This window comes from Struthio camelus, chromosome 3 (genome assembly GCF_040807025.1).
Source record: "Struthio camelus isolate bStrCam1 chromosome 3, bStrCam1.hap1, whole genome shotgun sequence".
Classification (NCBI taxonomy): Eukaryota; Metazoa; Chordata; class Aves; order Struthioniformes; family Struthionidae; genus Struthio; species Struthio camelus.
Genome location: NC_090944.1, coordinates 87,402,930 through 87,428,964, shown reverse-complemented (window position 1 = coordinate 87,428,964; position 26,035 = coordinate 87,402,930). Strand labels below are relative to the sequence as shown.

General features: G+C 39.1%; 1 long non-coding RNA gene across 1 annotated transcript in view; it reads left to right on the top strand.

The window, feature by feature from the left end:
- The window catches only part of LOC104147977 (uncharacterized), a 150,567-nt gene extending 127,739 nt beyond the window's left edge, over nt 1-22,828 (top strand). The window contains exons 3-6 of the long non-coding RNA XR_695015.2: nt 12,379-12,523; nt 16,365-16,426; nt 18,698-18,798; nt 22,319-22,828. This is a non-coding gene — a long non-coding RNA (uncharacterized lncRNA). The remainder of the gene's footprint in view (nt 1-12,378; nt 12,524-16,364; nt 16,427-18,697; nt 18,799-22,318) is intronic.
- Nucleotides 22,829-26,035: the final 3,207 nt, after the last annotated feature.

The window sequence follows — 26,035 nt, the reverse complement described above, 5'->3', positions numbered from 1 at the left end:
AACCACACGGACAGTCAATCTACAGAGCTTGCTGAAGGACAGGAGGGAAAATACTGGCAAATTATATTTCTGCACCCTTCCTGTGTTTCATGAAATATGATGGAATATCTAATGTCCATGAGAACTGGTAAGGATCTTGACTTTTTAATAGCATATCTTAAAGAGCAAGGCAGTTTTTACCGAGCAGAAGTAAAAGTGCTTGCTTCAGGAAGATGAACTGTGACAGTGTTATCAAGTTTTTAATTTATGTTTTAAGGAGGTGTAAGTGATTCCAATCAGAAGCTTAAACTACCTATTTATATTCTTTGGCATATCTAAGCTAATGTATCTGAACTTGTCCAAAATTATTTGGCTTGGAAATTGAGATGGAAATTTCATGAGCGTGTAATGGGAGATGTTTCTAGTAGCTCCTGACTTTTCTGATTTGGAAATAATATACAGAAAATCCTTCTTTAAGTCTAGGAAAAATAAGATTTTCAAGGATAGGAAAATTCAAAGAAAATACTTGGGAATAATCAAATTTATAAACTTTGAGGTAACAAACTGAAAATTTATATTTATTTTACTGCATCCAGTCAATTCCTCTCTTGGTATGGCTGTACTGACATAAGGAGGAGCTAAGCTACCCTTTGGTCCATTTGTTAGTCTACCCGTCTAAGAGGTAACGACTTTGCTCATAGTGGGCACACATTCCTGTTCTCTATAACTCTGGTGGAAGCTGTGGTATAAAAGCCAAAATAAAATACATCGATTAAACCTTTAACCACAGATTAAAGTACCAGGATGAGTGTGTATAAATTTAGAATAAAAATCAGATCTCACACTGGGATGTTCTGTTTCAGGAAGCAGAACTGCTAAGAATGTAATTTAAGGTGTTGTTTTAGTGGTACTTACCAGTCTGCTGTGATGCATCAAAGCTAATTACAAGCTGAGCAAAATATAGACCTTAGGTTAGATGTGGCACCTCAAGGACAGGTGCTGTACTCTATGTACAGAATTGCTCAAGACTGGTGAGGGCATCCTCACCGGATATATGGTGCTTGTGCACTGCATTTCCCTAAACACAATAATTGCCCTAAAATGTACATAGAAACAGTAAAATGTGATAAAAATTCAGACTTGCCCAGGAGCTCTCTTTACCCTTGCAGAGATTCTGTGAACAGTGGGAAGAGGAAAATATGTACAAAACGTTACTGAATCTCTGGGATTGCTTTGTCCTTAATCTTATATTAACGCAATGGTAGACCAGGATAAAAGATGAAAATGTGTTTGCACTGGATGAAGCTCATTATATCTAAAGTACCATTACTAGGTGTCAAGACATGTTATTTTAAAAGAAGAAATGAAAATTTCAGCAGATATAATTTTAGGCTTGCTATTTATAAGATGGTTGTGTATTTTTGGCTCCTTTTAAAAATCTATGCACTGTTCTTAAGGTGCAAAAGCTTGGTACAGTTCACTCCTTAGTTTAAAAGAAAAAAAATTAAGAAGTTAACATACTCAGCCCTTTGAAGATGTTTGAAAAATTGTTATTATTTTTCAGCATTGTTCTGTGTTCAAGGAGAAAATAAAAGGAAAAAAGTCAATCCTTAGATCTTAGAACTAAGATTCAAAACTTTTTTCCTGTTTGATTTTCTCATTACACTTACAGACTTGCGAGCGGAATTCTCCTGGCACGATTTCTGTGCTTTTAAAACTCTTTGCTATGAGGATGAAGGCAGCAGCATTTTATAAAACTTTTCTTGCTGTAATTGTAGTGATGAAGCTCAAGGAGGTCACAGAGGGAATGAGTTGCACAGCTCATGTTTGAACTTGGTTACTAACGTTTTCCCTGAAGGTCAGGCTGTCTCTTAAATTTGCAAGAATATTTTTCTGAAAAATCTGAAATCCTTACAATTCATCAGCTTCACATAACCTCCTGCTATTTTACAACCTCCTTAGTTGCAGCAGAAGCCTTGAAACGGCCAGTCCATCAAAAAGTAGTGGGATGAACAAGGTCAGAAGGTCAAGGCATTAGGAAGGTTGATGTCAAGCAGTGTCTGCTGTCGTTCCACACCGAACCAGCACTGCCTGTGGCCTGCTTTGCTATCACTTACAAAAATCCTAAACCTGTTGATTTTGAGAGAGTTTTTAGATTTGATTGGATCCCATGTAAATGATATCCAAATCTGCCTAATGTGAGTAATATGTGATTAAATCTGATAATTTAATTTTAATTGTGCAGATGAAAAAGATGGCATTAAGACAAGACAAAATTTCTCACAAGAAGCTATTAGGAAAATTAAGGATTAGAGGGTGAAACAGATTATTACGATTTAGCAGGGAGGCAGAAAACACATCAGGAATGAATAATTACTTTTTTAAAACAGTGCAAGATCAAAAGAGGGATGCCCTATATTCTCTTTTAGGACAGGTCCCAGCTTCTGAGGAGTGCCTCACATGATAACATAGTACTTGGGAATCAGATCTTTTTCATCCAATGGTACCTTAGTATTCCCTTGATCAGGCAGCTAATTCAAGGTAAACAGGTAGTTTGGCTTCCTGTGTAAATGGCCCTAATCCAGCAAAGCAAACGAGCGCATACGAGGGTTTATTCAAAATATTACATAGGCTAGATGTGGCTACCTCACGTTACTGCTTTTCTGACACAGGACACCTTTTTAACAGATGTGAAATAATAATGATGCAAACACTGCATTTGTATCTACACAGGTGACCGCAGTAACTCTGACATAAAACAGCATCTCAGTTTCTCTTCCCTTACGTGTTTCTAAATTGGTGTGCAGCCTAATTATTGATACAAAAAAGTTGGAAGTCCATGCGCATCATGTAATGACATTTTATTTTGGTTTGTGTCATAATCTTCAGGTTGAATTAAAGCAGTGTAATTGACTCAGGTGCTGTGATGCAGTAATACTTTTAAGGTGTTGTGGTGCGTGCATACAAGATTTTGCTTTGCTTAGAGTGTAAAGGTTTGCTCACATCTATTAATTATATATTTCCATTTTATGAAAATTGTTTAATTGAAGGACACTTTACAAAAATCTCTCTTTTCACATTCCTTTAATTTTCAGTAGAATCTTTTCTATGTGTTTAGCAGTGTTGTATTGTGGTTTTATTTTCAGTAGTTAGTAATGATATCTGTTTTTTCTTTCTTTCTTTCTTTTACAAATTATTATTTTTTTTAAGTTGGGGAAGTCATGGCAAATATGTGTGCTTCCCTCTGATTCCCCTTTCTCTTTTAAGCTATACCGTGTACCCGCTTCAGCCTGACTCGCCACTATTTAGCATTAGTGGGAACAAATGTGAGAAGACAGCCTTTAGCACATGTGGGTAGGCTCGTTTACACACAAGCTGTCCTGTGTTTGGTGAGAACAGAATTAAGTCTTTGTACACTAACAGAATCAAGTCTTTGTACACTCATGCGTTTGTGCACTGGCAACCAGCAAAAATAACTGCTGCATGCAAGATAGAACTGACTCTAATTTTTAAAGTTTTTAGTTCTCTTTTATGTCTGAGATTTTTTTCAATATATAAATTCCTGAATAAAAAAATGTAAAGGACAGATAACATCGTGCAGATAGCTTTTTATTGATGAGAGGGGAATATTATATCAATATAAAGCTATAATTGTGTGGTTAAGTTCAAAGGAATTACATTGCCTCTCTGCTAGGGTAAAGAGCTGGTCCCTGATGTCTCTAAATCAATGAATATTTCTAGTGTAAAAGCACTGAAGATGAACCAGTAGTGAACAGTAAAGTTTCTGATCCAGTAAAAGGTTTATTTTTTTACATCTTGTTCTGTAACAGTGCTCACCATTACTTGGAATGAAGTACTGAGGTACTTTTTACCTTTGGCGCTGACAGAAACATAATTCCTAACAGCCTGCTACCTTATATGAAATCCAGGCATATCTGCTCCACAAGAATGGGCACAGTGCAGCCTTTTCACAAAGAACCTTGGTTTTCATCCAAATGTAAAAAAATAAAGATCTCAAAGATATTGGAGAGGAGAGAGCAATTGATACTCTAGATAACATCTGTATTTTCACTTATAACAAATAAAAGTATGACAGCAACAGTCATTTATTAGTATTCTTGTCATATATGCTTTTCAGCATTTGAGGGGATTTTAATTGTCCAAATTTGTAAGTTAATATTGTTTTAATTTAATATCAGACTATTTAAAATTGCATTTTGTCTGCTTTGAGTAGTGCATCACAACCATAATTCTGTTCAAACTCTTCCCTTTTCCTCTTGGTTCTGACAGATGCTACAGTGCACCCATTGGTTGTTATGAGCACGTTCCAGAAACCCAGCATAGAGTTTTGATGAAAAGATTTTTTTCCAACTATATCTACTTCTTTCAGGTGAAATGTGCAGTGGCACACGCCCAAATAGTATTCAACATAACTGTGGTGGGATGTGAAAGAAAAAAAAAGTCTTAAGAACAGAACCAGCACATGTCCATCCCCAAAATAATAACCCCTTGCATAAGAAGCCATTAAGAATCTTATTTATTAAGGGTCTGGAGAGAGTAAAAACAAAAAGAGAGATTTGCTAAGGGTTGGATTTAGAATTGCAATTTCCACATCCTACCTTCGTGCAATCACTCTTTCCTGCAGAACGAGGACAACTAAAACTCGAGGATGTCCATTTACTCTAGAAATCTTGCATGTAATATATATGCAGGATAAGAAAGTGCTGTCATTTGTTTCTATGTTTATGCAATGCTTATGTATGAAATCTGTTGCCTTAGTCTAGATTTTTCTTCCTTTTAATAGACTCAACCTCTGGTCTGTTAGAATGAAGGTGTACACATGTACTCTGCTGCCAGCTTTTGTTACTGCTTTACTTTAAAAACAGAATTGTGAGTATGTATCATTGTGTTTTTCAAAGGAAAAAGATCAGTGGAGGTCTTTTGAGAGTTGAGTCTTTTCTTGTTTTTTAATGAAAACCTGTATATTGTTTTCCCCATATAACTGACACTTTTACACACTCTTGCAACTAAACTGATGTTCCATGTTTTGTATTTGAAGTAGATCACAGGACTTCTGGTGCCAGAGATCTTGTCTTTTGCTATGTTTCATGAGGCAACTTTCATGTTTACAGTATTCCCTCAATAATAAAACAGAAAAAGAGCTTTGCAAACCCTTCAAACAAATATAAGACATTTCAGTCCTATCAATATGACAGCACCTCCTGCAGAGGTGAGAAAATGCAAAAAAATTTATTATTGTGACTATATAGGGAACTTAGTGACAGGCCGTCAAAAAAAGTATTTAAATCGGTATTTTGAAACCTTTGTTTCCATTTGCCTCTAAACCTTTATTTGTTATCACTGCAGTAGCTGAACACTGTGAGCACAAGTGAACTTACAGAAGCCCAGTAAGGCAAGGCAGCACTATGGTGTCTAGCTTTTGAATGGGAGCTAAGGCCAGGCTACGCGCTGAAAACAAATTATGGATCTTTCTCTGGTTTTTAAGAGCGGCTGAGCATTTAGAGATGCTGAGATGATCTTCTGCTTTTAACTTGAATTGGACCTTTGGTGAGCTGCTCTAGGATATGCATGGAAGTTGTGGCAGGATTAAAGATTGCTCGAGCTCCAGCTGAGCCCTTTTCTGCCAAGAGAAGGATGGTGCTGCTGCTCATACGAGGGAAAAAGAAGTTGCTATTAGTTAGTTGTTAACGGTAGCGCTTGAGGCCCTGACCAAGACGAAGGGTCTGTCATGCCACACATTGCATAGCAAGAGGTGGCTACCATGCAAGCAAGCAGCTCATGCAAACCTGGGTTAACAAGGAAAGAAGAGTGGGAGGAAAATGAAAGGCGCAGAGAAGGGGAGCGATGGCCAAAGATCGCACAGCAAGTCATTGATAGATGTAAACACACATTTCACACTAGCAGAAGCTGTTTTCCTGCTCTGCTATACCTGTGAATAATCGACCAGCTGAGCAAGCTTAAACAATTGCCAGCTTACCCTGATCTTCAGTACACAAATGGTCAAGTAAACTCCAGCTGTGTGAGCTGAATATTGCATCCCATGTTGTGCAGACTTTGTCTATCAGTATTATATAATAGGTAGTTTCATGGGTTTTTTTTCTCTTTATATTAACCGAGACGAGAGAAGATAGCTGTAACAGTTGGTTATACAAGAACAATTGATGCCTAGTATTTGTTTTATATTCTACTAGGATGCAGCCCAGTATTGTATCTTTTTTAGTTTTTAAGCAGTGAAGAAAGGTAAGTGTGTTTTGAATTAGCCAGCTCTGCTAAAGGGAAATCGCCAGTACTTCTGCTTGTTTTGCTGGATTAAAAATAACTAAAAGAGAGTCTGGCTTTTCCTTCAAACAGACCTTATTCCCTCTTGCCTAGAGATCTCCTGGGCTCAGGCAGGTGGTCAACACAACATGACTCACAGTAGTGGAAGACTTAGAGTCAGCAGCATCCTTCAAAAAGATTGGTGGGGGGAAAAAATGAAAGTTAACAGCGACGATTTGTGTGGAGAGATTTCCATGTAGTTCTACTTTCTCACATCTATTGCTGCTCTGCTGATATAACTCGCAAGTTATTAAAAATTTAACATTATTCAGAACCATCTTTTCCTACATAATCTGAGCACTTTTCATTTCTCACACCTGTCCTCAGAAGCTCTTTCATTCCTCAAGAATAGCGGGGGAATAAAATATACCTACAATGTGTATTACGTTTAATACATGGTGACTGATCTTTACTTGTGTACATAAATGTCACAACAGATCGATTGCTGAGTATTTTTTGTCTCTAAGGTACTTAGAGATTTTTTTCCCTTTTTAGAAAAGTTATATATACTGTATGGACACGGAGGATAAGGGAGTCTGCCATTGGAAAAAGGGACTATACATAAAGAATATAAGAAATGCTCACAGATAGGCACTGTGGTCTGGCCTACAACAACAGCGTCTCTGCTGCCCTCTGGTTACTCCGGAGAACATGCTGGGAACGTGGATGCCTATGAAGGTGTTTGGTACCACAGGTTATGGCTCAGCCATACCTTTGAGTGAGGATTACCTTGCTGTGCAAGAGCCCTGAGATCACTGGTAACTCAGGCAGGGTAAAAGTCAAGTTCAGTGAATGTGCAAATCCAAGATAAGAAGCACAGTTAAATGTGGGGTGGGTGGAAGGTGAAAGAGCTACACTTTGTTCGCCTCCCTCAGCGTTCAGTAGGAAGGGTCTCGCCCGGTGTCCAGGTAGTTTGCTGCAGCTTTTCCTGATATGTGCCTCTTTAAGGATCTTGTATTTGCATGTATTTAACACCTCAGGCTGCACACTTTACAGAGGATCCCTTGGAACAGGCTCACTTTTATAGTCCATCCTCTTTGTGAAGTCCTCCAGGAGTTATATACAAATTAAATCTTCCCCTCCACAATTTCTCAGTTGACTGAAGTAAACGTTATTTCAACTCCTGAAGGGAGCCAGTTCTCTGTGTTAGACCAAGTGGCAGTACTTGCCCAATTAATTAATAACTCTTTGCTTTAAAAGGATAAAGGTCTACCTTATGCACATTCCCACCCCCACGGCCATACACACACAGTTTTATGACCTAGAGAACCCCTCAGTGGTGACAGAAGCCGATCTCTTTGAGGCTATCGATGCTCCTCACTCTCCCTGGCTGCATGGTCCTGCCACTTTGCGTGTGACTGGGCAGTGGTGGTTCGGGGACCTGATCAGCTTGAGAAAAACCTCCTCCTCTTGTTTCCTGGTGCTGGATTTGACAGGTGCAGCTCCCCATGCTACAGCAGCACGAAGGAAATAGGAACTTGTGAAGCGGCAGAGGGTGGAAGGGGTCTGTGACAATGGACCTTGTTATGGAGCCATTTGAGTTGTCATTTTTCACTGGAAAGTGTATCCTCCTTTGACCCTCAGATGTTAAGTCATACATTGAAAAATAATTTTCATCCAAGTTCCTAAATGGATGTAGCTTCATTGCATGTAGCTCATTATTAGCACTTAGCCTATACCACATATAACAACCACTTTGTAGTGACTGGGGATTTGGGATTTTTGACCCCCTGGCCCTCCATCTTTCTCCATAGCACTCTGCACAGGTTACCAAATTTGGAGTGGCCCCTTTTTCTAGTGCAGAATATGCAATAGGATTGCAAAGATGATTATGAAACACAGCACAATGAGTTACATTATTTTAACCCAGAGCTTATTGGTAATTTTGTACCTGTGTGATTTCTTCTGTGGAAAATGTAATTTCTGGAAACTAAATGAAAAAGAATTAGGCTTCCAAAAGCTTTCTTGTTCTTGTTCTTTTCCTTTTTAGTTTTTTCTTTTTTTATTTTTCTTTTTCTTTTTTAAATCAAGAATATTAGAATTAAATATTTTGTTTTGACCTTTTTTGGACAAAACTAAAATATTTTGGTTTCTTAAACCAAATCAAAATATTTGGCTTTGGTTCACCGAGGGTTTGGCAAGTTTTTGTAGTTGCATTTTGGGTACTTACGTTCTTCTTGCACGGTTCAGTTGTGCAGAATGTTGCCAGGACACGTGATATCAAAGCAAATGATAGATTAGCTAAGAAAGGTAATAACAGGTAATAATTTACCCCAACGGTAGGATTATTTAAATGTTGATAATTTGTCCCATATGTTTAAAGAAATTCATATCCACGATGTCTTTTTCTTCTGTTTTCTCTTCTTCAGTGAAGATGTGCCTCTATCTAGAACACAGATGGATGCGATTAAGAGAGCATTTAACTACAGGTTGGCTATAGAAGACCTCGTGGGAGAGGAAACTCATGACTGATGCTCTGATTTTCCTCAGTGAGGTCTAATGGCTGCTCTTTAACTGGTCATCGGTGCCAGAACCTCCTGGTCACTTGCTGGGAGCAATGGGAAAAAAGAGTGGGACACTTTGATTTTTTCTCAAATGTTTTCTCCAAAATTAAGGCACGTTCTTTCACTCTTTTCTGCTTAACAAAAGTTGAAATACAAGTCTCCCTCTCCAAAGCTGTTTAGCTACAGTAGAAATGAAATGTGCCCATGGAGCAGATAAGACACAAGCCTATTCTGTGGCAGCTGTTTCAGCGCAATGGCTGGACCCCCTGGGCAAGGACCTGAATGAGGCCCTGCTTTGGCCAGGCATGTAACAGTTTCCGTGTAGCAAAGCTGTCGTGCCATCAGCTAGCCATGCTCTGTGGGGGAAACGGTATGCAAAACGTTGGGGCAGGGTGTGGAGCTCTGCGTATTCCACGTGTACGTTCTCCGTCTAAGATGTCCTCTGCTCCTTGCACAGCAGAACTTTAGTGACTGCCTTGCTAATAAGTTTTATTTTGACCTGGTGGAGTATTCTAAATTTGCCTCACGACTTTTGTATTAACAGTTCCTGCCTTATAAAGACTTGTATGCAATGCTGCCGTTGAGTGTCCCGAAGAAGGAAGCTGAAATCAAAATAGGCCTCTCATCCCATATTAATTTTTCTCTTGACAAGGCTGTGAAGGCAATTCTGAATTTCTGGTAACTCTGGTAACTCTGTAATTCTTATTAGATGGATTTATAGGAGGCTACAGTCTTCAGGGCTGTCGCTTTGGCTCTTGAACGACAAGACTTTGACTGTCTTTCTCTTCACAAGAGCATGGGAAAGAGGTGAAGGGTTGGTAAAAGAGTTTCCCACACACTCCAGAGGTGACCAGGGAATGACTGAGATGAAGAATGTTGCCTTTTTAAAAAAGATTTATGCAGCTTGCTGTAATTTGTCTCTTGAAAATTCCTCTGTTTTGTGAAGGCATGCAAAAAAAAATTGAATTATGGGCAGAAAAAAAAGTGACTCAATTGAAATTGGCAGTTTTCCATGTGCTGTGGTATTTGTAATAATCCGTACTGATGAAGGAAATGTGAATAATATTGCTGGATATTATGCTAATGTTACAAAGTGCGTGCAGTGTTAATTAAAGAATTACATACATGTAAATGATCTTAAAGGTGGCTTCAAATTAAGCAGAAGTCTACAGCAGAATGATATCATGCTGGATTGATGCCAGTCCTAAGAGATGCTTACCCACTAACTTCCAGTCTGCAGAATTTCCCCAGCACAGTATAAGGGCCCTCCGTGCTTAAGAAATTGCTGCCTGGATATAAATGACTACAAAAAGTTATTTTATTTTCATTTGTAATATATTCTGCCACAAAAAAAAGTTATAGCTGTGTTTCTAACAAAAAGCAGGAGTTTACAAGGGTGGATTGATTACCATTACCAATTTTAATCATCATTTAAATCAGCAAACAGGAAACTTACTTAGTTTTAAATAGTCAATTTTAATCTTGTTTTGCATTTTTGCTTATTAGTTACCTTCCTAAAGGACTGCTGGACCTCCGTGGTTGGTAACCACAGAAACACGCTAAATGCATGCTTTATGCTAGATGTGGGGATTTGGTTTAATTGGGTAAATATATATTTTATATGCATATATATATAATATGCATGTGTTTAGCCAGCATGTGTATATATACATATGTAGGTATTTAGCCTGGTATACTTTTAGTCAGATTAAAATTTTAAAGTAATTTACAAGAATGATGAATGCTATATTTACTATTTACCTTATTATGATTATGCTTTCATTTGTGTTTTGTGTTAAGCTGCAGTTGGATGGAATTTGCAACTCAGTTAAAAAGCATAAAGCAATGTTGTAAAGTTATTTGTTTTAGTTAAATCAAAACACCTTAAATAGCTGGTTACTCAGGGAAAATGTTAATTTATTGAAATGGATTTTAAAACTGATTGATTCATTAAACAAAGTAAGTATTGTCTGTGGTTAACAAATTGTACTAATAGTTTCTGATCATCATGTCTGTCATGATTTTAGAACTAGCAGATCTCAGTGTGTTACACCTCATTTATATTTACGGTTTGGAAGGGGATAATAAGCTATCCAGTTTTTTTAGCAGCCAGAAATTTCTCAGCTATGAATGAATTAGTTACTGAATTTAAGTAACTAAACAAACAGAAATGCATAAAATATAGTCCCTACACTTGCAGAAGAGGCTATAGTTTTTTAACTAGTTCCATATGTTGCCAGGTTTGGATCTAAAACTCTAACTCATGAGTTAACCGGTTTAGTAATTTACTTTCAGCAGTTCACATGTACTATAGGAATATTAATGTTTATTTAATACAAATAATTTTATGATTATCGTAAGTATAGGCATTGATGCGAGTTGCCTGTATTTAAATTTAAATTGTATATAGGTTTACTAATAAAAGTATATTAAATTTAAGTTAGGAATATGATTTAAAAATATTCTTCCAAACTGGAATCCACTTTAAACATATACAGAGTTATGCAAATGGATAGAAATAGTCACCCACCAACCAGTAGCTGTGGATCCAGATGATTACAAAGAGCAACCTCTCTTGTACCTAGGATGAAGCTGGGCTATGAGATCCACCTTAAGAAAAATAATATTAATGATCAACTCATGCTTCTAAGGTATGTTAGAATCACCGCTGGGCTAATACAGCGAAAATATTATTAAATGATGCTAAATCCACTTGAGAGAGAATGTCAGTGTGGCATGGAGGTGCAAAACTAGTCTACTGATTCATCCTGACAGTCAGGTCAGGAAGGCTAGCTCATTAACTCAGAAGTAAAAAAGACTGAACTTTTCTTTGAGACGAGCGAGAGAGAGAAGAAGGGACAGGAGAGATCCTGCAGGCAGAAGCCATAAGAGCAGCCAGTTCAGGAGGGAGCTTGAGGACATACATTTCTGCTTGCAGGCTTTTCCTTTCCCAGAAATAGGAAGAAAGTTTACGTCCAAACTCTGTTGGAGGGACAGGTATATAGGAGGTGTGAGTGGTGATCACAGTTTGAGAACTCAACTGCTCTCTGGCTGGTGGCAGCACGGTGGTCCTGCTGTCCTCTGACATGTCCAGCCATGACCAGCAACCTGTCCCGGAGCTCAAATGCACTCATTAGCGTGCGTAAAAGTACAGGGCAGTGGAGGGCTGCGCACACACAGTCTTTTATCACCAGTAGTGATATTGTCTACCTACAGGGGAGTTTTCAGTCCCCCATGGCAGAGTACTGCTTTTATGAGTTGTAGTTGCTGATGCTGATAAGGGGCCGCACAGCCACTGTGTTCCTGCTCTTCCAGAGATCATATTTTTAAGGTATGTCAAACATAGATGTGGAACAACAAAAAAATCAAGGTGTTCCTGCTCTCTCTCTCCCTCCTAACAATAGCAGTATGTTTTTTTTAGGTTAACGAGTCTTGAGAAAAGTGCACAAGATTTCCCTTTCGAGCCAGACACATTGGTTTCCAAAAGCACTGTGATCTCCCTCAGCAAGGTGTTCCATAGAGAATGGACTGCTATAGATGGCGTTCTCTCTTCCAGGCCAGGAAAACATAAATCTGGTCTCTCAGCTGCTCTGTTCTGATGAAATACGATTGTCTGAAGAACAGACACCCCTGATGTGGAGTCTGCTAGTTGATGGGAGGCAGAGAGATGTCACAGGTTCATGCGTCCATTTGCTTTTAAGGTATGTCCTTGTGGCAATAAAGACAAGTTAAAATATGCAGTATTTTTATTCATATTACTTTTTCAGGTCATCCATTCTCTGAAGGAATTCTTAAGGTCCTGAGCTAGGCTGCTGCTTAGTAAATGTTAAGTAATGGTTAATGGCTTTTAACTCAAAGCTATGTGTCTGAGGCAATAACAGAGAGACATAGTGAATGCCGCTTGAAAGGATGACGTAGCTTCCTGCATTGAAGTCTTGGAACATCATTGCTGTGGCTTTGAGGATGACTGGACCTCAAAAATTGCAGCTCTGGATGTTGCTTCTTGAGATACCCCCATATACCTGGGAGTAGAAAGGACGAACTCTCTATCACATGTGCAAAGCTATGCCCGAGAGATATAGCAGGATGAAGATGCTGGGCCTTCGGCCTGTTTGGCTGTTGAAGTCCAAATCAGTATTCATCAGAGATGGGATAAATGAATGGATGGTATAAAGCTGTGTACAGCTGACTCACAGAATATACATTTCTCACAGAAATGTGCCACGCTGCTACAACTTACTTAGGAGAATATGAACTTAGAAGTTGTTTATAGGCCCTTCTTTGTTGCTTTCTGGAAACAAAAATGGGATGAAAGAGTTCTGAAGTGTGTGTTGAGAGATAAGAATATTTCCATAGAAGGCTATTCCCTACTGTAGACCTATGGCCATACTTATACAGGCAGCACAAGAATGAGATGAGACTATTGACTATTTTGTTTCCAGACTTCAGCTCTTTTCTCAATCCTGTGGCTTTTGAGCTGTCTAGGAGGATTATCAAAGACCAAAGAATTGATGGATTGCATCTGATGCACCGCAAGTGAGCTTACTTGAACTCCTTTTCTCACAGTAATGATCCTGCAAGACACTGCCTGGTCCACAGAAGCAACTGGACACCTGACTTCTAAGAAAGATAAATTTCCTTTTAATTTACTGGATCACGAAAATCTCAGAACCAATCAGTGTATGCACTCAATGGCTCTGGTACCTAGGTGTTATAATGGTGAGCTGAGGCATAGAAGCTAAAACTGAGTTTTAAGACCATTCTGGTAGTTTATTCAGTAAGTGATCTGAAAAAAAAAAGAAAGCCTAACAAACAAAAAAAAGCAAAGATAGGCCTGGTAGAAGACCAAGAATCAAAAAACAATGTGTGGGACTGTGCTAGAACTCTAAGAGATTGATTCTTCAGGTAAGTCTTGGCCACCAAAACTTCAGCATATGCTTTTTTTATAATCACTGTTGATTCAATGAGAATAACTGAATTCAAATTGTGAAGTGAACTCACTAGCTGGCACAGTTTGCTGGACAAGGCCTGTATTTTTATGTGATTTAAAAACCAATAACATGATTTAAATTCAAACTGATGCACAGCCACATATTGTGTACTGTATTATTCATTCTATTTTGCATGGAAAATGACTGCTTCAAAATTCTGAAATGTCTATTCAATCTTCAAGATACTTTTATTAAATTTCTGTTCTTCTTTTACATCACTTGTTTTGATTTTAATATGCTAGAAAAGTTGAATATAGTCTAACCCAGAGACCATTTATTACACATTTATGTAGTAAAATAGATGCAAAGTAGCAAATAATGATATATGAAAAAATATTATAATAATTTAGGTTTTGGTATAGGCCCTCCATAATGAACACTAGTGTCAAAAAATATCACAATCCATTATTTACATGCATATTCTGCTTTATATTTACCACCTGTCTCAGAAGCCTGGAAAGGACCCTGTGGACCTTTTCAACAAGGCATTGAATAGATGAAGTACTTGTTAGATTAAATACATAAACTAAACTGGATGAATAAATGATGCAGGATATACCACTCTGCATATGGACAGAAGAGCAAATCAGAGTTTCTGCAGAGGCAAAGCTTGCTGAGCTTGCCTTACCTTCCCTGACTGAAGGGAGTAAGTTGGTTGTAGACACTTCCAAAACTATAGGTAGAAAGAGTAAAATAAGATAATGACAGCAAAAAAATGTTTCCAGAGTTGGAATGAATTTGAAAAGATGCTGTGCCCTCATACCCATCTCTCAGCATAACAACTGGTCTTCACAGAAGTTCTCTTGACAGCTATATTGGCAAAGTTCCCCTTTTTCCCCTAAACACACCACAGGTAGACAGGAAGCTTAAATTAGCAAAAGGAAGACATCCGCGGGCGCCTAGCATCACTTCTCTAAATGACATCTTTTGTCTGGTAGGAGTTTTGCCAACATTGCTGGACTGCTAGGGAACACAACTACTTTTCACACTTCTCTCTGGAAGGAAATCTTTGTCATGTGGGCTTGGCCTAGGACGATAATATTTGTTATCCCAGCAGGCTGGGCAAAAATAAGGCATTCATGCCAAATGCCTTACTTAGGTTTTGAGGCAGTTGCTATCTTAAAATGGAAGCCTTTGTTTTTCCTATAAACTCTCCCCCAAGAAAAAGGACTGAGTTAGAACAAGCATCAGAAACTATAATGATTTACATGTCTGTCAGGCCTCTCAGCTGGAAGGTTAGGTTTATAGGTTGTTGTATCAGTTGATTTACTACTTACAGGCCAGATACTGCAGTTTTAGAACAAGGATTCCATTGACTCTTGGGTAAATTTTGGCTGACTTTGACAGTGTGAGTTGGGCCCTTCCATTTCCATTCAGAACCGTCCCCTCCTCCTGCCATACAGCCATACGAGTTAACCCGTAATTTGACTACCACGTACACACACCTCTGGCTGCAGTACAGTTTGTCAGCTGCTTAAGACCAACAGTGTGCCTTGTTCTTGCCAAGAGGAAAACAGTTCTGGATATATATGAAACTGCAAGGTGAGTATGGATAGGAATTACGTAGCTGCTTGCACTGAACTGTTGTAAAACACAAAGTTTGTCCTTCCTTCTTGTGGACAGTGCCACTTTCTCAGCTTTTGAAATGCCATAGGGAAGACCAGTGCTCTATCAAATCAAGGGAATATAGGCTGGATGATGTGACTGTAGAACCCAAACAGAGAGCTCAAAATAGGTTTTGAAGTATAATATCACTGACTTCAAAAAAGTATGCAGGGACATGAAATAGATTTGTTGGGTCAGAGCGAGTGCGCCACTGGTTGGGCCCAAAAACATGGGAGCCACTGCTGCTTCTGGGAGAGTGGTACCCTGCAGCTGCTGGTTACCTAGCTTCCTCAGAGGAAGGAAAAATATCTTTATTAGCACAGCTTTATGTCTACAGTTGCATAACCTGGCACTGTTGCCAAAGAACCTGCTATCTTTCTGCTAGGGAAAATAAAAATAAGAGATATTTACCCTGTATGACTGTATTCCCCAAAGGCACTATTGTAAAAATAGCTGGAAAAGTTCAAATCTGTGTAGTCACTGGATACTTTTTTGCCCTCGGATTTTGCCTCCTCAGCTGTATAGTAGGTGGAAAGGTTATGATGTGCTCTAATACAGTGCTTGGCTGTAAATATCAGTCACGTTACTCACCACAGTAATGCGAACAGATAGGTTGGATCAACTTCTGCTTGGTCTGTTGTGTGGAAGACAACTAGACAATAAGACCACATGGGTATATGGGTATTTAAATTAAGCATAGGCTTAAAACATTGGGAAATGGCTGTGCCCCCCTTCCCCCTATTAAGACCTCACCTTTTGTGTGGTCCTAATTGTCCCTCTGAGCCCCAGTACCACATCTGTCACAAAGGGGAGTCCTTTGCAGAAAGCAGTGGCTTTTCACTGTTGCTTTTAAAAGTATTGAGATTAACAAAAAAGTGGACATTCATTACTCTGCCAAGGAGATAGGTATTAAGAAATTAGTTTATGTAAAGAATGTTTCTTACAGGTGTCTTTGCTGTCATTGCTGTCGTCATTAATATCACTGGCCTGGACTGTCAACCGCTTAAGGTAAGTGTAGGTGGGAGACAAACAATGCACCTACCTTAAAGCACATTAGTTAATAAAGCTTTTGTTACAACTTGATTCATTGTCTAGTTTGGAGTCAACATTAGTTATTAAACATTTCAGAGAGAGAAAGGATTGCTATGACAACAAAGTATGAATAATTCATCTGAAGGGGAAAGGAGACATGCAATAATAGAACAATTGCTAAAACTCCTCTTAAAGGATTTGTGTGCATCAAAAGCAATAATAAAAAGGAAGAGTTTCAATATATACTGTCTTGCTAACTGTAGCTTTAAAAATATCTGTCATTACTGGTGGCTTGCAGAATACTAGTGAGAGAGAAAAATCTGCAGCAGCTTCTGTCTTATGAACAGTGAAGAGGGCACAAACCCCACATCAGGAAGCGTCTCTGAACTTTGAAATTTTGGGTTAAAATTTTGGATCTTTTTTCTGTCATAAAAGCCATAGAAGTCAGTGACCTGATCCAAAATATCTGTAAAATACTGTAAAATAATGTTCTTTAGATTATGTGATCAGTTTCTCTCGGGAATTTCTAGTCTTTTGCAGAAGAATTTAAACAAAGTTTCAGAAAAAGAATTCCAGAAGAATTTAAAGGAAGGAAAAAATGTCGTTTGATTGAAGACTGAAAGTCGGCTCAGCATCTCCATTGCTTTATTGTATAATTGTATACTGTATAATTTAATGTCTTTCCAAGAAGTCTTTAGCCGTGCATTTTGTCCCATTCTCTTGAACGCACAGTGTGTGCATTTTTAACAAAACATGACAAAGCTCACTAAACAGATTAAAAAGAAAAAAGCTATTTTCCCTCTTCTTTCAAATAAAGATAGCAATCCACAAAGGAAATAACTACTGGTCCCTGAAAATCTTATATTAATCTACAAAAAGAAAGTACGGATAGCAGCAATGGAAGATTTTCTGTCCTACTTGGCTGGCAGTAGTCACTCCAGAGCTGAAGGAGCAGATATTTTAGAGACTGGTGACTGTGCCAGTTCAGGCTTTAGGCTCTCTTGTGGCACGGCAGAGAGGTGTGTGCCCGTTGCTACTGTGTATTCACATATAGGATGACCTGGAATGAGATCATCGACTTAATTCACAGAGACTGTCAATATTCATCCAGAGGAGTGGAGCTAGACTCCACTGTCATTGCTGCAAGACCAGTGGTATCTCTGGCCCTTTACAATGCTAAGGGAAATTCTCACTCTTTCAGGCTGTACTCTCAGATTAGTTCATGATAGTGAAGGAACATCAAGGTTGAGGATCCTCTCCTGTGTCAAGTATTTTCAGAGTGTTGCTTAGAGTCCACATCCTCTCCAAACTATAGCATTTCCTGAGTATATTTCTGAAGGATCCTATCCCAGAATTAACATTATAAGCCTCCTCAGAACTAAGAGACAAACAGAACCAGTAACATTCATAAATAAACACTGAGTGACTTCAGTGCTGTGAAGGTACCTGTCTTGCAAGAAGGTGTGCAGATAAGGGCATACTCGACTCCAGCAGCAGTCAGGACCCGCCAGTTTACAATGTAGATGAGAGTCGCCCAATTTAACTGTAACTACAGCCAACAGCAATGGTCTTAATATTTACCATTCCCCTGACTCTACATTTTTCCTGCTACTCACATCCCTGCTCTTCTACAGCAGCCAGGAATGTGTGGCCACCCTTGTCTGTGCTGTTCGAACAGCGCTGTAAGGGAAATCATCTAGTGTTTTAAAGACAGCAGTGTATGAACGGGATGGGAAAAGCAAAGAAAAAAATTTTAGTGACTTTTTTTGAGTAGAAACTAGCTCTGAAATGTTAAACTACAGGCTTCCAACATGTCTTTGACTAAATAAATAAATAAATAAATAGAGCATTATAGATTAGAAACTTCAAAATTTCATTTGTACAACTTAAAGTGGATTAGAATTATAGCACAAATTGGTGATTAGTTTAATAAAGTTTGATGTCTTGTAATGTTTTGAGAAAATTAATTAAGGTAGCCTTTTTCCTACCGCATAAAAATCAGTAACTGTGGCTGCATTACTATGTTATTATATTCAATAAAAATGTCCTTAGGATTGTTAGCATGTGAATTAAGCACACACTTCCAGCAGCTAAGCTGGCAAGAAAGAAGGTCAGGACTCCTTATCTGCTAAATGATCCAGAAACTGAAATAGATCTACACAATGGGCCTGAAAAATCAACTTTGGAGAAAGCCTTTAAACTCATATTCATGATTCCTGATTGATTACTGTTTCTTTTTTTTTCCAGGGTGGGCTCTCATTGAAGTGAATGTGATTTATTCCAAAGAAGGTCTCAGATTCAAAATAATCGTCTTTAAAAGTCACTTCCTGCAGCAGTGAATTCCGGAAGTGAGTTATACTCTGCCTATTTCAACATGGCCTTTTTCATGCGCTGTTTAATGTGTTTTTCCTTTACTCTTTTCTCTACTTTGTCTTGTATTTTGAAATAAGTTTTAAAAGACCTTTATGGTCTTTTTTCCTTCTCCTTTGTTATTGCTGCCTATTAATCACTTCTTACTTTTCCCTTCTTCCTCACACACCAGTTGTGAATGCCGCCAAATGCTCTAATGACGGAACTCCTCAGATGAAGTAAAATTTAATTAGATAATAAGAGAAGATAATCTAATTGGTCACTCCCATTTGTGAGACAACCTGACTGAGACTAAAGAGTCAGCTCATAGTGTCTGCCTGAGCCAGCAGCCACAGCAGGATTGGGAAAAAAAGCATTTCAGACTGTAACAGGGCAGTGTAACAGGGCTACGTGCCAAGAGAATTTAGCTCCACTTGGCTGTGGACCTCACTAGACTTCATTTATGATATGGGAGACTCAAGAATTGTTCTTTGTAATGAGATCAGTATCTGAGCTACAATTTCTTTTGTAGGGGCTCAGAGAAAGGTAAAACATTATTACAGCAGGTAAAGACATTTTTGCAGCAGCAGCAGCAGCAGCAGCTGAAGTCTCATCTAGGTACAAACTGAGGGAGAGTCGCTGCAGGGTTGGAGTCCACCCAGGATGAAGTTGTAAATTACAATTAAACCATCCATGGGCCTTGACAGCTGAACATGGCTATGTGGATTTTGCATGTATTAGCAGAAATGCGAAATGCAAGTTCTTCTTTTCATTGCTATACCTGTATGCTCTTGATGAGGGATGTGCCGCCTAGCTCAGATAAAATCACCTTCCTGTATTCAACATTGCCTAATCTCCAAAATGCCAGTTACCTCTGTGGATACCCCTGTAATTGCACCTCTATAATTCCTAGGTTTTATCAGGAGCAGAAATAGAAGTGTCAAAACATCAAGGAAACAGCTCAGGAAGGTGTAAAACTCACCGATTTCAATAAGCTATGAAGAAAAACAACCTATTTGCAAAATGACCAGGAACAGGCAAATGCGAAGTTGCACAAGACGTGCTGACATAAAGATATTTCCAGCCCAGTCTTGCTGTCAAAATATTTAGATATTTCAGGGCTGCACTGTAGCATTATCTGTGAATTTGAACCCAATATCAAATATATCTGGTTAATTCACTGCTTTTCTGGAACTAATAATGGATCTATGGGGATTTTTTTTAATGGGAAAAAATCAGAAAAAATTGTGTCAATTCCTGTTTTGCCCTATTAGCTCTAAATGATGTCAGTCAACATTGCCAGTAATGCCATGTATTATTGAAAGCCTTCTAAAATATCCTCTGAAACCTGCACCTTGAGTAACACAGCAATGAAAGAAAGAGTCCTTCTGTCTCTTTTTTCCTTCCTATCCCCTTAAATAAAGAGGAATCTTTCTGCCTGTTGTGAAGCAGCTGCCGTTGTTTTTATTGCAAGTATGGAATATTACAGTGACTCACAGTAAATTTTTTTGGTTCACTTTGCTTCTCTCTCTAGAGGATACTTTGGTCAAATTTGTCAGAAATAGGTTCCTAAAGTTAGGCTTAAAGTTAGGTTATAGGTTCCTAAATAATTGGCTTAAGTGTGCATAGATCTGAACATCCAGCAGCTTTTATTAATGCTAATTATAGTGACAGCAGTCATCACTTAATTTGTCACTTAATTAGTAATTTGGGTCAATTTCCCTTAGAATCTAAGTCTACAGATTCATTTATTTATTTATGTATCTTAAATGTTGTTGAGAATTCTCATTTCTATTCACTGGGGGTTTTTTTTTGCCTTTTAAGTGAGTAATCTGCAAACTGAAAAAAAAAGTTTTTTTTTTTGTAATTATGGGGGAGCAAACAAAATGAAAATGAGCACAACGAACTTCATTAAAGGAGTGGTGGAAAATCTGAAGGGCTCTGAGGTTCACAAGCATGAGGAAAGGAAAAGATTAAAGTAGGGAACACGCAAAGCAGAGTCATGGTCTCAGAAGCAGTGGAGCCCTGATGCAGGCGCAGTCCTGTGGGGAGCACTCAGCTTCCACTTACTTCTCGATGCAGTGAGACTGCTCAGTGATCTGGAGTAGGGGCTCGGGATTGTGCAGGATAGGTGCCTCAGGCTTGTTTTGTGGCTGGAGATCCAAGGAAAACATAGCAGATGCTAAATTTGAGGAACTGGAAAAGCAACATTGGGCTAAAATATGGTAAGCAGATAAAGAGAGGTAGGAACAAATAAGAGTTGAATTTTAGCCAAACAAAGTATGTTTGATTAGAGGGACTTGATAATTTGGTATAAATAGACAAAGATTACAAATACTAGCAAGAGAATTATTTGCCCTCTATTAGGCAAACAGTAAATTAGAATGCAACTGGCACGTTAAAACGGCAAATCAGAACTGAATTTTAGAAAAGTCTTGCTGACAGAAAAGCGTAGCAGGACCACGAAACGCTTGGCCTAAAGTAGCATGAGGCAACCTTATCTGGAGCGCTGGGTCCAGCCTGACGGAGCCATAGGAAGCTGTGAATGAGAGGTTTAGATCAGCTGCCAGGTGCCAACACTGGTCTCACTGCCTAGTGCTTGAAACAAACTTGAGGCCTAAAGATTACGGCCCACAACTCTATTACACACCAGGAATAGGCAAAAGAGCTCAAGGGACATATCTTCTTCATTCCTTGAAAAAAACAGAGGATTTGTTAAGTGGAATGCCCAAATAACTTCCCAACTCTCTTCTGTTTATCCTTCCTTGATGAAAACCCAGGGAGATCCCCTTCAAAGACCTGCAGGGCTAAGGCCTGTAAGTGGAAGAGAAAGGAAGGCAGGAGAAGCTTAGGGCAAGCTTTAGCAGCTGATAACATGCAGTTTCAATGGGGTGAATGGGAAGGTCATTTGCCATAAATTAGGAGAAGGTGAACTTCAAGAAATGCAGCTTTTTTTAAAAATCACCCACTGACCAGCGAGAATAATAAGCAAATACACTTCCCAAGCATTATTAGTGAGTGCTGAGTGAATTTTATGATCAGTTTTCTGTGAATACTTATTCACATTTGAAAGTGAATTCAGATTTAGTGGGTTTGTTTGCAACCCATTTGGGTCTGCATTTGACAGTCATCTGAGTGCTTGAGGTTTCTTATTCCTGTGTAAGGCAAATGTCAAGCTGAAATGCACAAATATTTACCGAGAGAATATCTCATGTAGTGTAAAATTTCCTATTTAGATTTTGTGCTGGGTGGTAGAGTTACATAAATCATTCAGAAACTAAGAGGTCAGCTTATGTAAGAAATCAACAGAGCGTGAACTACGAATGGTGAATCAGTGAGACAAAGTGTTTGCAAATGATCTGCAGACCGAGACTGTGTTTACTGAAGACATTCCTGTACAATTTCTGCTAAATTTGAGATTTTCACAGCCTAGCTGAGGAAAGAGTCCCCAAGAAAGGAATGCATGTGCATGCTTGGACATACTTCTAGTGATTTATTTATTTATTTGATTTTTTGCAGATGCACAGTGTGACTTCCTAATGAAGCATCCTACTGGAACTGGTTGCCTAGAGAGGTTGTGGGCTCTCTGTCTTTGGAGGTATTCAAAACCTGACTAGACACTGTCCTGGGTAACCTGCTGTAGCCGATCCCGCTTGAGCAGGAGGGTTGGACCAGATGATCTCCAGAGGTGCCTTCTGGCCTCAGCCCTTCCGTGATTCTGTGAAGTCAAGAGGACAATTACCATTGAATTTAGTGATTTGAGGATTTCACCTATAGTATAAAATAAGGCTAATTTCTGCATTGCGTAGCTATGGGGAGAGGCAGAACGGAAAGCTCCTGTGCTTTCCATTAAAAATGGATGTTGGCAAAAGGATGGCCATGGAAACCATCAGATTCCTGCTGGTATGAGTGAATGCATTTCTGCTGACTTCCAGGGAAGTTTCCGGCCTATCCTGGGAGTGATTTTGGCTCTGTGAGCTCTGCATTGCTCCTTGTATGTGTTGCAGTAGGGAGCACTATACCCTCACCCTGCAGCCCGTAGTCGTGCAGTGCAATGCCTGTGTTGTGGCAGGAGCTCTGCTTGCCACAGAGGTCCACTTGCCAAGTCCTTGCTTGCTGACCCAGCAGCTCCAACTGGGAGAGCGCTACTGGGTTTAATGGTGTCTTAATGGAGAGCATGAGACCACGAGACTGTTATCTGTTGTCACTTTTTCTGTTTTTTCTCTTCTTTGACTTCACTGGGTCGGATCCTCTGCTGATGCAGATTTGTGCATCTCCAATCAAATCTGGTGGAGCTACTGCACCCCGTACTGCACTGTTGGCTTGAATTGGAACTCCTGGCAATAAAGTCTGTGGAGTGAGATCCAGCATTGCTTCCCATCTTCTGTAGTCATAACTGTGGACCTAGCACTGTACTTGTTGGCCCACTGTGCACATGTGCAATGCTAGTGACCCAGCATGGATAGTAATGGTGGGGCCACCATTAGCTTTATATCTCACTTTCTCCTGCTGCAAAGAGGAGGAAGGTGAGAGATTTAGCAGCCTCTCTGTAGTGGAAATCCATGTAGTGCTCTAATGAAACTGAATTCTACCTATAGAGCACATTCTCTTGAAATATACTGTAGTTCAGGAGATACAAATCAGCCTAGCCTTTCTAGTAATTTTTATAGGCATGAGTGGAGTTCTTGCTATGTTAATTGTCGTTATTGCAAAAATCTTCCAAGTCATTCTGCTATTTGCCCACTTTAAAAAAGCCATAACAGGAGAGGGGAAATCAGACTAAATGGTGGATTAGTCTTTTTTAAAAAACACATTCATCATGGTCAACCTCGTCCACTTTAAGTTGTGTTGCTATGTCATGCTTAACAAAGCATGCTGCAAGCTAATAAAGGAATACAAAAGAGCTACTCGAGTTAGCTGATCCTTAAAAAAAAAAGCAAGATATTTAAAGAAGGGAAAGAAAAAGAATTAGCTTTTTAATATCCTGCTTGCATTATGCTACATGCATCTATCAACAGATGAGAGAGGCAACTTAAATCTCGGCAAGTGAAAGCAAAGTCATAGATGTCCTACTGTGATTTTAATTCACTGTATAAATATCTAAGAGGGAAAAAGAGAATTTAGAGGTAATTTAGAGGTACCAAGGTAATGATAATGTATTCAATGGTTAGCATTATAGGAAATGATTAGAACGTAAGCCAAAGGGAAGTCAACAGGGAGAAGCAAAACTATTTTGTCACGCAAAATCATGCTAGGTGCATACATAATCTAATTGCTGGTCTGGATCTGTTTTCAAAGATGAGAATGGTATGACTGGAGTGTCAGATGTGATTAAATAGTGTGCTGTGTCATATTTTAACCTACTGGCTTATACTGGGCTGACAAAAGGCTTGATAAAGTGAGGATGTAGAGGAACTAGAGTGGGAATAGTGGGCAAATGGTGACACAAGTTATCACTTTTCTTTTCCTTCCCAATCAGAAATTTTGTGGCTTCATGTTTCATACCAAGATTCAGATTCAGTGATAATAATAAAAAGCACAGGGGTCACAGTACTGCTCTGCTAAAGACTACATCTTCTTGATCTGTCATTAAATTGGCTTTATTTCTGACCACCTCTTGTGGGCAGCCCATTGGATGTTAAAAATCCTGTGAAAAGAAGGATAGTGGAAAAAAAGCAGCATGATGGCCAATAGTTCTAGTAAAAAGACTAGATCCAAGCTCCAGGGATCCCAGTTAACCGTTCCTATCAGACAACAGCTGGCGACTGATTTTCTACCTCATCTGCTGTCATGAATTCTGGGTCATCATTGTTCTACCTCTTATTGCAAAGAACCTTTAAGATACCTTGAGTGTGAGAAATTCTGTGTAAAACCAAATCCTCCTTTTAGCTGCAGAGACATTGTGGGATTTGCAAGGCGAAAGGAGATTTGGCTCTGTCCCCAACTTAGACAGCTTGGTGGAAATTTAGGACAATGAATGCAGTCAGGTTATGCTAAAACCCCCCTATAGGTCCCCAGAGCAGTTGAAAATTATATCAAGAAGGCCTTTACAGATAAAAGAGGCTTGTAAGGTTAAAACTTTGATCTCTGGGAGATTTTAATGGCAGACATTGTTCACAATAATAACTATGAGCATTGTGACAATAGGAGCATGTTGCTGCAGTTATTTAAAGGGTTGCTCTCCTCTGCCTTTTTTTTTAATTGCAGCCTACAAAATCAGAAGCCATTCTGGACATACTAATGGATATTTATGTGAGCGAGCAGCTTAGAAGTTTAGATTATCTACTTAAAAGACAGTAACTGAGAAAAGAAGCAACAGGGAGTTTAATTTTTTTTTTTTTTGGAAAAAATGTGAGAATCTTTTAATATGTTTGAAGGGGGTGCCCACGCTAAAAAAGGCTCGGAAGAAAACAGATTGGATGAAGTCAGATGGACCCCCTTCTGGCAGAAGAAAAACAGATAACGTGCTAAGATCCAGTTGTATTTCGATGGGAGGCACTTGAAGGAGCCACCTTGATGAAAGATTATACCACTGGCTTCTTCAGAGCAATCCCCCATTTCTAAAACAGGAAATTATGTGAAGATCAATAGTACCTTACAAGCTGATCTTCCAGAAAGCTCACAGCAGGTCAGCAGTGATGGGAGCTGATCTTAGCTTGTGGCTTGGTTGTACAGGACTGTTGATCAGTGTGCAATGGGGACAAGGTCTCAATGCAGTTCCTAGTGACAGACACCACTCTTGCCGCAGACATGTGGTGGCAATTTTCACCTATCCTTAAAGAGGTGAAAGGTCTGAGTGAGCACAGAAACCACGCTACTCTTGACACAGCCCACTTGCTGTATTGCTCTTCTCCTTCAAGGATCTGTCCAGCCTTTTCTCTAACATTGCCTTTTAATTAAAAGGCAGAATTAGCTGGTACAGCTAGGTAGGCTGAGATGCCACTTTGATGCAACATAGTTTATAGAATGTTTTTCTGCCAGTGCTGTTCCCTCCACCCTCAGATGATACAAATGAAGGTAACAGAAGTGTTCATCATCAAAATAGCTGCTTCAGATCTGAGGGTTTTAAAGTCATAATGACATGAACTGCAGGAAATAGTAGTTTCATGCTCTTACCAGAGATAATTATCCCGGCAAAATTTTGTAGCATTGGCCGAGACCTACCTCTGTTTCTCACCTGTAAAATGCTGCTAAAATTATTTCAAGTGCCTGAAATGGAAGAGCCTGTATAAGCTC